This window comes from Prosopis cineraria, unplaced genomic scaffold, assembly GCF_029017545.1.
Source record: "Prosopis cineraria cultivar Desert tree isolate PC_DT_omini unplaced genomic scaffold, ASM2901754v1 PC6, whole genome shotgun sequence".
In the NCBI taxonomy this organism is placed as follows: Eukaryota; Viridiplantae; Streptophyta; class Magnoliopsida; order Fabales; family Fabaceae; genus Prosopis; species Prosopis cineraria.
In genome coordinates, this window is record NW_026555337.1 from 38,731,798 (window position 1) to 38,743,311 (window position 11,514).

The window sequence follows — 11,514 nt, forward strand, 5'->3', positions numbered from 1 at the left end:
GAGAGAAATTTTTTTAAAATTTTAAAATTTAAGGTTCAAGATACTACTTGCGTAATAGTTTAGGATCTATGGTGTTAATTAATTGGGGCCCATAGTGAACAATAATAGCATTAAAAAAGATAACGGTAGGGTTTAATTTGCTACAAATTTAAAATTTTAAAATTTATTTTGCATATTTTAAGAATTTAAAATCCATGACATTTTTTGAGTAAAAGTTTAGGGTTTATTCAGCTCATTAATTTATTAATTTTTGAATTTTAAATTGAGAAAATAAGATTTAACACAATCATGAAAAGCTGAGATAGTTTACATGAGTCCTTAGCCCCAAACCTCACATATATTGTTAGTAAATATGTTCGAGCTTTAACAAGCTCCGGTGATGAAGATTTTTTTTTTTTTTTTTGGGGGGGAGTGGGACGCGGCATGCTCCTCTGTTGGGTCGAAGCATGCTCCAACTTCATGGGGGAGAAATTTTTTTCCCTAAATGTTGGAAAATTGAATCTGTGGGAGGTGTTGGACAGGGAAAAATTTGCAAGGAAAAAAAAAAAAGAAAAGAGAATGACATTAAAGTCTTAAAAGATTAAATTAATGATATAGGTCCTCAACAATATTTTTTTTTTCAAAAATGATCTTGCAAATATTAAAAATCTTAATTGCTATATGAGAGTTACATTAAGAACTTAAATATCTTATTTCTTGTTGAAACTTCTAAATTTACAATTATTTAAATTAATATTTAAAAGTTAATTTTTAAAAAATTTTATCAGGACTTAATTGTGATTGATTTTTGTTTTTGAACTTCGTTATCATTCTCCTAAAAAAAATAAACCTCTTACTCTCTTCATCTTTATATATAAGATATTTTTTAAAACTTTATTTTGTCTTTAAATATAAAAGGTATTATAATATTTTTAGTATTTAAATAATTTTATTCTTATCTTAAAAAATGAAGGAGATATTAATTATATGCTTTACCCATCATTATTATGATATTAACTGTAATATTAAAAAAATAAATTTAAAAATCATTATGATTTTAACTAAATAATAATTTTTATTAATACACGGGATTCAATTAATATACACATGTATATTTAGGGATGTAAATATATATATATATATAAAGAACGGAGGGAGTAGATTGAAGAAATCGAATGTGAAACCATAATCTCCTTGTTTGCGTGTTAACCGGGCCATCAACGAAGTCTTTTCTCAAGTCAATAATTAGACTTTATGGTGAGATTTGACAAACAATTTCAACCACGGCAATGAAGTAGACTGTGACATGCGCACAAAACGGACAGAGAGATGCATATCATTGTTTTTGTCCCCTTTTTCTCTTTTCTTTAGCCATTGATTATTGAGGTATTTAAAAATTAAAGCCATTGAATGGGGAATATGGTTGACTAGAATTTTCATCGTCGTGTTAAATTAGTGTTCATGATATGAAATATTCTTGATATATAAATGCAAGTTAAGAAGTCCAAAATTTCATACTAGCAAGATATCGACATATCCCGTTGACTGCATGCGAGCTTGCGACACGATATTCAAATGCTCACGACTTGGGACTCTTAAAAGTAGGTGTGTAATTAATTTCAGCCAAAAAAAGTAGGTATGCAAAAATCAAAATATAAATACTTTAAAATACTATATTGGGAAAAAAATAGCAGAAGAGATGTTTGGGCTAAAATGAAACCACAAACACAAACAAAATATTCACAATTTTATTACATAATAAATAAAACCATATGATTTGCTTGAGAGATTTCAATGCTCCTGTAATATTTAGCACTAAATGCTTGAGTGTTTTAATTTATGTGCATATACATTTATATTACCTTACATTTATATTGTCATCTATGGATCACATGTTGGAATTTTATTATGAATTAACATTAATTAATGAGCCCAAGCAGATTAGTTCTTATGATCTTGTGTAGATCATGATAGGTGGACCACACAAGTAAGCTCAATGAATAGAGACTCAACCCACAACCTAGTAGCCGTCATTTATTTTCTATCTCTTAACTGATTGAGTCAGAGATAATAGATAATATAATTATATAATTATTTAATACGGCGATTACATATCTGATCAATATAAGTTGATTAGTTGATACCGCAAACACACGACTCATTTTCTTCTGCTCTATTATCTCTGAACTCTCTGAAGGCTCTAGGGACCTGTGGACTGTGCACCTGTCTACACTCGAGGTAATCGAGATTTCTCAAGCACTTATGGATTCTTCGGATACGTATACATTACTTTACTTGTTTATATGAATTGAGATACTAAATTATAACACGTGGCATCAGAGCCTAGTTGTAAATATTAAATTTAAAGTATCTCAATTTAATATGATTAATTGAATTGAAATTCTTTTAATCTTACTTGCTCAAATTTGATTAGCATGCTCATTCGTGGGATATTATTCTTCAGTTTCTTCCTCTCCTCTTATTATTAAATTTGAGGTTTTGGTTTAAATCCTATTATATTTGCGAAGAAACCTTGTAGCATGATTCTCAATTAGTTTAGACGTGTGAATCTGTTCTTTTGTGAATCTCTATCACTCTTCCCTTCTTTCCTAACCTCATTGTCGACGAAGTTTGGGAGTATTTTCATCAAACGGAGGTTGTTAATTTTTTTTTTGCTGTCGTCGAACTCGTTGAGGACGCTGCTATCAGTTTCATCGGAGGTGGGGGCGTTGGTGCATCTTGGGAGCCGGCATCAGTGGCTGTCGAAGATTCTAGTTCACACTATTCCTATTTCACGATGGTCGTTGCCTAGTTCACGACACTACATAGTCGCCTATCTTTCTCTAGTTACAGTGCCATCGTTTTTTGGTTCTACAATCGCTGCCACCGTTCCTCCCCAGCGGCGTTGTCCTCTCTGGCAGCTGGAACTCCCTACACGCTAGCCTTCCCCCTTCTTCCTCGTTCCCAACTAGTGGCTGTAGAAGACTCAAAAACGGGTTAGGAATCGGATCCTAGGGATCCAGTTTCATAATTCTGGGCTCATTTTTGTATGGGCCCAGATCTTTGCTTAAAAAAAAGAAAGAGAGTTTCGTGGGCTGAGTCTGATTCGTTTAATTGAACTGGTAGTGGGCCCAAATCATATGGGCCTAGAACAGTGCAACCCAAAAAAAGGTTTCTGATTAATTATGTTTCGAGCCTAGTTTAAATTACCTCTTTGGACCCACTATTCCTTATATTCACGTTGTGACCCAAGAAATTTTTGGAAATTATAAGTTAGTCCCTTAACTTTTAGAATTACAATTTTGACCCAAATCTCTTCCACAATGACCTATTTACCCCTAAGCACCTTTTAAAATTTCACTTAGGTCCTAAATTTGTTTCCTAATTCTCAAAAGACCCTAAGGACTTTTTGAAATTATTTTGTTTTGTCATAAGGTCATAAAATTTGTGACTTCGTGAATTATTGATGATGCTTATGATCTTGTAGCATTGATAATGGACATATCCCATAGGTGTGATATTATTAATGTGATTTTGATGGTTGGTTTTAAGGATAGGCTAATAACACTCCTTTAATGTGTTAGATATTTGTTGTACCCTATAGCTATGAAAATATTTAATGCATTATTTTGTATGAACTTTTGTATGAGCTAAATCTTTATGGTATCTGAGCCTTCTTGGTGTATGATTATAGTTGTATAATTGATAATCGCTTGTTGGGAATTCTGTTTTTTATAATTATGTTGTGCACGTATAATTAATATTTCTCATTTTTTGTTTTGCGATTTCAGTTTCTACTTTTACACAACTATCCTTTGTGAAGGCTTTCAATGAGACTAACTATAATGACTGGATAGAGTCCCTGAATATATATCTGACCATTTCTAAGAAAGATTTACCTCTGAGAGAACCCAAGCTTGCAGATCTCTCTTCCGAGTCCAGTGCTTCTGAAATGGCCTTCTATAAATAATGGAGTGAGCCTAACCGGATCTGTCTAGCGATCATCAAGTACACAATTAAAAAGGGAATTAGGGACATCATTCCTGAAAAGGATACTGCAGTGGAGTACTTGAAAGCTATTGGTAACAAATACAAAGAGCTTGACAAGACTCAAAAGGACTACTATTTGTCACTTCTTGACAATACTTGATATGACGGAGTTTCTAGTGTCAGGGAGCACATTTTAAAGCTTGTTCATTACTATAACAAGCTTAAATCATATGGAATTGACTTGGGTGAAAGTACCTTAGTTTACCATATTCTTCAATCATTGCTATCAGAGTACGTATTCTTGAGGACTTCATGCAACTCACAAAAAGCTGAATGGTCTGTTAACCAAATGATATCAATAGTCACTCAAGAAGAGGAAGCTATAAAGAAGAATTTCTCTCACTCAATAAATTATGTTTCTCATGGCACTAGCAGCAAATCTGGAGGGTCATATAAGAAAAAGGGAAAGAAGCATGATGCCCCAAAGCTTTATAATCCAACCTTTAAGAAGGATGGTGATAAGAGTAAAAAGCTGAGGAAGAAACCCTTTAAGGGGTTATGCAATTATTGCAAGAAATCGGGTCACATGAAAGCTAATTGCTTCAAATTGAAGAACAAATAAGAAAATGAAGGTACAATTCTTCAAACTGCCCTTCTAACTCTAGTTTGTTTTGAATCTAACACTATTAAAACTTTCTTTGACTCATGGTGGCTAGATTCTAGTGCCACTGTACATGTTGTGAATTCTCTACAGGGCTAAGAAACCAGAAGGTTCCAAGTGAGGCACAGAAATCAGTCTTTGGCATTGCAGGGAGCAAGGCATCAGTTGAATGCATTGGAACTATTTCTTTATATTTAAATTATGGTTATGTTTTACATTTGAACAATGTTATTTATGTACCTTCTGCAAAGAAGAATTTAATTTGAACTTTTGCATTTAATATTTGTGGCTATTCATTCTTCTAAGGAAATGGGAAAATTGACATTTGTTTTGATTCCATTAATGTTGGTTTCGCTTCCTTGATATATGGTTTATATCGATTAAATGATTGATCACTTGAACTTCCTAATCTCTATATCAATGCTACCATTGGGCATAAACGTCAAAGGCCCAATGATAATTCCTCCATGTTATGGCATCATCATTTGGGTCATATCTTTAAAGAGAGATTAGAACACATGGCCAAACAAGGTGTCTTACAAGACCTTGATTTCTCAGATATTGAAACTTCTGTTGACTGTATAAAGGGAAAATTCCCTACTAGAGCTAGAACCAAGGGGGCAAAGAGGTTTGAAAACACTTTAAACCTAATCCATACTGATATTTGTGGACCTATCACACCTCCGACTATGAGTAATTTTAGATATTTCATCACCTTCACAGATGATTACTCATGTCATGGATGGATTGAACTCTTACATGAAAAAGGTGAGTCTCTTAATGTATTCAAGACCTTTAAAGTAGCAATTAAATTGAAATCTGGCAAGTTGATCAAATGTGTGAGATTTAATAGAGGAAGAGAATTTTATGGGAGATATACTGAGGCTAACAGGAACCTTAGGCCATTTGCTTTGTACCTTCAAGAGTATGGCATTGAAGCTTAGTATAATATGCCTGACACCCCACAATAGAATAGGGTTGTAGAAAGGTGAAATCGTACTCTTATTGATATGGTTAGAAGCATGATCAGTCACTCCTCATTGTCAGAATTCTTGTGGGGTGATGCACTCAAAACTACTGTTTATATTTTGAATCAAGTTTCTAGCAAGTCAGTTCTAAAGACTCCATATGAGTTGTATTTTGGATGGACTCCTGCGCTGAAGCATATGCGAGTTTGGTTGTAAAGCATAGGTAAAACCTTACAATCCATAACAGATGAAGCTTAATGCTAAAACTGTTGATGGTTTCTTTATTGGCTATTGCATCAGATCTCATGGGTACAGATTCTATTGTCCAAATCACACTACTAGGATAATTGAATCTGACCGAACTTATTTCTTTGAAAATACCTTAGACAGTGGGAGCTCTATACCTAGGCATATTACTTTGCATGACGAAAGTAGCATTTTTCCTATGCCTATCTTGACAATCCCTCATGTTCACAGAAATAATGCCGTGGATCAAGATGACGCTGAAGATGAACCACCTTTAGAGGGTGATGAGGATCTGGTTGTTGAACCAAGATGGTCCCAAAGGGTTCGTAGGTCTGCTATTCTAGATGATTACATGGTACATCTATAGGAATTTGACTCAGATGCTATTGATATTTTAGACCCAATATCTTACCAAGAGGCTATTTCTAGCTTGTATTCTTCTGAATGGTTGGACGCTATGAGTGAAGAAATCACCTCTATGTACTGTAATCATGTATGGGAGCTTATAGAGCTATTAAAAGGCTTTAAACTAGTGGATTGCAACTGGGTCTTTAAAACAAAACGAGGATCTAGAGATGAAATTGATAAATATAAAGCCAAACTTGTAGCTAAGGGGTACAACTAGAAAGAAGGTATTAATTACATAGAGACCTTCTCTCCAGTATCCACTAAAGATGCCTTTAGAGTGGTAATGGCTTTAGTTGCACAGTTTGATCTTAATCTTCACCAGATGGATGTCAAACTGTGTTCTTGAATGGCAATTTGTATGAAAAAGTCTACATGACATAACATAATGGTTTTATTGAATCTGGTAAAGAACATCTAATGTGCAGATTGAAGAGATCCATCTATGGGCTAAAACAGGCCTCTAGGCAGTGGTATCTAAAGTTTGATGAGCTTGTCACCTTGCTCGGTTTTGTTGAAAATGTCTCAGATCAGTGTATCTATCATAAGTTTAATGAGAATAATTTTGCCATTCTTGTTCTCTATGTTGATGATATCTTGTTAGCCAACAATTCAATAAATTTCATCAATGAGATAAAGCACCTATTATCTTGTCATTTTGACAAAAAGGACATGGGTGAAGCCTCATTCGTTCTTGAGAGACAGATTCATCATGATAGATCTCATGGTATTCTTGATTTATCACAGACCACTTATATTAAGTGGGTACTTAAGAGATTTAGAATGGATTCATGTTCTCCCTCATCTGCTCCTGTACAAAAAGATGAGCTGTTGTTAGAGTTACAATGTCCCAAGGATGATAAGAAGATGGCTGAAATGAGAAAGCTACTATACGCTTTCGCTGTTAGCAACCTTACGTATGTTCAAGTGTGTACTCGACCAGATATTGCCTTTGTTATTGAGTATTGGGTCGATGCTTAAATGATTCAGGTTCGGATCATTGGAAGGCTGCTAAGAAAGTTATGAGGTATTTTCAAGGTACAAAGAATTATATGTTGACTTACAGAAGGTCAAATTTTCTTGAGGTTGTTGGGTAATTTGATTATGATTTTAAGGGATCAGAAGATCTTGAAATTGTTGGCTTTTCAGATTTAGATTTTGCCTCTTGTCTGGATGATGATAAATCCACGACTGGCTATATTTTCATGTTATCTAGAGGAGCTGTCTCTTGGAAAAGTGTGAAACAGAAACTTACAACAGTTTCATCTATGAAGCTGAGTATATTGCTTGTTTTAAGATTACACATCACACTATATGGGTAAGGAAGTTGATATCTGGCATGCACCTAGTTAAGTCAATATCATGTCCTCTAACCATTTACTGTGATAGCAAATCTGCAGTACTATGCTAACAACCACAGAAATTCCAGTCGTACAAAGCATTTTGATATCAAACTTATGTTTGTGAAAGAGAAAATTACTGAGTCTCAGACCCATGTGGTACACATTCCTAGCACACAGATGCTTGCAGATCCGCTAACTAAGGGTTACCTATAAAAGTTTTTCAAAATCATGTAACTTGTATGGGTATTGTGAAATCTTTTGATGCCCTGGTTTAGTGGGAGTTTGAGAACCTTTTGCGTTGCAATTTTTCTTTAGGCTTTGTTTTTTCTTCTGTGAGTTATGTTCAATTCAGTTAGATGCGTCTATATCATTTGTATTCCCATAAGATTCAATGATTCTATTGTGGTATGCTATGCATGTCACTTGTTTTCCCATAGGAATCAGTGATTTATCTTGTTATCTTACTAAGCTGTATTTGAAATAAAATTTCGTATTTTATTCAAATTATGAGACATCATATCACTTGTTTTCCCATAGGATTCAGTGATTTTGTAGAGTTTCATTTTTTGAATTTTGTTTGTGGCTTGTTTATACAACTTGCTTAATTAATGCAATCTAAATGGGAAATTTTTGGAATTTTAATGTTAATCCATAATAAAATTCCAATAATCAAACGAATCTATCGTTACTTTGATTTATTCGATGGCTCAAATGCACTTAAATTCATTAATGTTAATTCATAATAAAATTCCAACAATCAAACGAATCTATCGTTACTTTGATTTATTCGATGGCTCAAATGCACTTAAATTCATTAAACTTCATACAGTAAAATTTAAAATATTTTCATCCAAAATTTGTGATAGATTGCAACGATAATCCTGTGGCAAATTCAAGAAAATTTTGCTTGCAAGAGAGGGACGACTTGTGACGGAAAATTTTCAGTGTCAGTTTCTTGTTTTGCCTATAGTAGATCAAAAATTATTCAAGTTATCTTGACTTATTTATGAAATTTTATTTGAAAATTGAAACTGGCTTATTTTTGACTTTGTTTTGCTTATATTTTTTTTCGTTTCATTTAATTTTACATACAGTAAAGAGGAGAAAAATCTCCATGATGGTAAGTGATAATGAAAGTTGGGAAAAAAGTTTTTGTCATATCATCTTCATACTGCAAGCTGGGCAGCTAATCCAATTTCTTGGGGAAGAAAAAGTCTTCATCCATTTAATACATAGGTCAAAAGTTGGTCAGGTTTAGAAAAATATGTAAAATCGTTTTATCAGGTCCATGCAAAAATTTATCAGGAAGGATATCCCTATGCCCAATATCCACTATTTTCTTACTTGTTGACTGGGCAATCAGCTCTGGAGTCTTCCCTTTGATAAATTCGACTTATGGAGAGAAGAATTATTGTTCCATATCAAGTTTTATGCATGGACTTGACGAATTAGTGCTCATGATATGGAAGATTCTCAATTAGTGTGCAGGGAAACGTTTCATATATAGTTCTCCACAAGAAAAAAAGAAGGGAAAATATCATTTAAGAATCCTTGAAGAGTTTTTATATCAAGAAAAACATTGAAAATATGAAATTTTACTACAGCCTCAGGTACTTTTTTAAAAATAAGATTTTGTGAGAAAAGATATAATTATCCATAAGATTTTGTGGATGCTTGGATTTTAACAAATAACTATACATAATTAACAAAAATACATTTGGAAATGAACAAGTTGCAAAAATTGATAGTGCAGGTCTAACTCTACAAGTGTTGGGTCCTACATAAACAAACATCCATTTAAGTTTTGATAAGTAATCTTACATAATAAACAATAACCTATTTGAAACTATCAAATGGCGATATGTGATGGCTCGTGTTTAATTGTACATGTTTTGGTTATGTATAAACAAGCATCCATTTAAGTTTTGACAAATAACCATACATAATTAATAACAACAAATCATGAATTAACAAGTGACTATAATTAATAGCACATGGTTGATTGTACAAATGTTGGTCCTGCATAAATAAAGCATCCATTTAGCTTTTTACAACTAACAATACGTAATTAATAACAACCCATTAAATTATTAAACTTTAGGGGTAATTAGGTTTTTTATTAGAAAATCTTATTTTCATTTAGGTACTAAGGGAGTGCAATGAAATTTTACATTTTTAATGTCATTCTTTGATATAAAAACGCTTGAAGTTACATTTTTAATGTCATTCTTTGATGTAAAAACGCTTGAAGAATCCTTAGATGATATTTTCCCCAAACAGTTATTATTGTGTATGTATGTACATGACATGCGAGCAGTTAGTATATATTCACTGCTACAAAAAAAAAAAGTTATTTTAGTCCATAAATGACAGTTAATACGCGTCATTTATTTAATTGACATTTAAAGTCCACCAATAAATGACGGTTATAAAACCGTCATTTAAAATAAAATTTTTATAAAAGCACAAGCAAAATGGGAATATAAATGATGGGTAAATAAATTACCTGTCATTTAAAGCAAGTATAAATGACGGGTAACTTAATTATCCATCATTTAAAGTATGGTAACAATTTGTACTATACTTTAAGTGACGAGTAAATAAAATACCTGTCATTTAAAGTCGAGATAAATGATGGGTATCTTAGTTATCCGTCATTTATAGTAGTATAAATTATGGTTATTTATATAACCATCATTTATTATGTGATTTTTTCTATTACGTGAGCTATTTTTATTCCAGCTTCTCTGTAAAAAGAAATCAAAATAACAGCAGCTAGTCATTTCAGATTTGAATATCAATGAAATTTATTATATTCAATTTCAAAATTAATCAATAAATAAATGTAATTAGATAAAGTAAACTATTTCTAAAAATAAACTACCTATTAAAAATATAAACTTCCTAACTACTTCTTCAAGATAGTTATATTGATCTTCTTTGTATGAGGTCCACATTTAAAAAATATATTGATACCATTCTTCAATTACCTCATTTATTTTGCATCCCTGAATTCTTCAACATAAGAATCATCATAGTACTACAATATATAAATGATCCACCATATATTAATTTTAATACATTAAATATTTTTGTAATTTAAAAGTAAATATTGTTGATATATCATCTCGGGAATTATGCTCTTGTTATGGATAATGATGTCCTTCATGAACCTCATGATGTAATAGCCACAACCTAACCTATTTTTCTATTGTCTTGGACACTAAAAATTAAAGAATCGATAAATATGTATTAATGCATTAAATTTTAATTTAATAAATAATTTCAGTTATCTTAATTATATTCCAAGTGTAGACTGCATCAAAATTTATAAAGGACCTTAGAATTGATTGTTTTGTGTTAGTGCGGTATAACACAATTGCCTTAAATGAAATAATAAAAAATATGTTAGTTTGGAATTTAAATAATTAAATACATATATGAAATACTTTATGCACTTACGTATTAATCAACTCGAATAAAATTTGTCTCCTCCCTGGTTTCCCTCCAAGAGAATCGAGATAATGTACTTTGGAGTGTTGCTGAATGGTTTGGCGATGATCAACATCCAGTAGTCCCTAATAGTATTAACAAGTGTTATAAAATTATAATTAATCTATTAAATTAAAAATAAAAAAATTATTAAGATAAGTGAGAATTTCATTACTCTCAGCAGTGTAGTATTATGAATAATGTTCCCTTTCAAGCCCTTGCTTTGAAATTGTTGCTTAATGCCTTTGCTTATTCTAAAATTTTGTCACTTTCAATTAAGCTATATGCACCCACTTCATGAGGACTAATGAAGATGAACTTCGTTTGTAGATTGAAAGGGACAATAAATTTGTCATATAAGCACCTATTATAAATATAAGAAATAGATTAGTTTATATTTAAAATATTAACCATTCATATATGGAAAAAA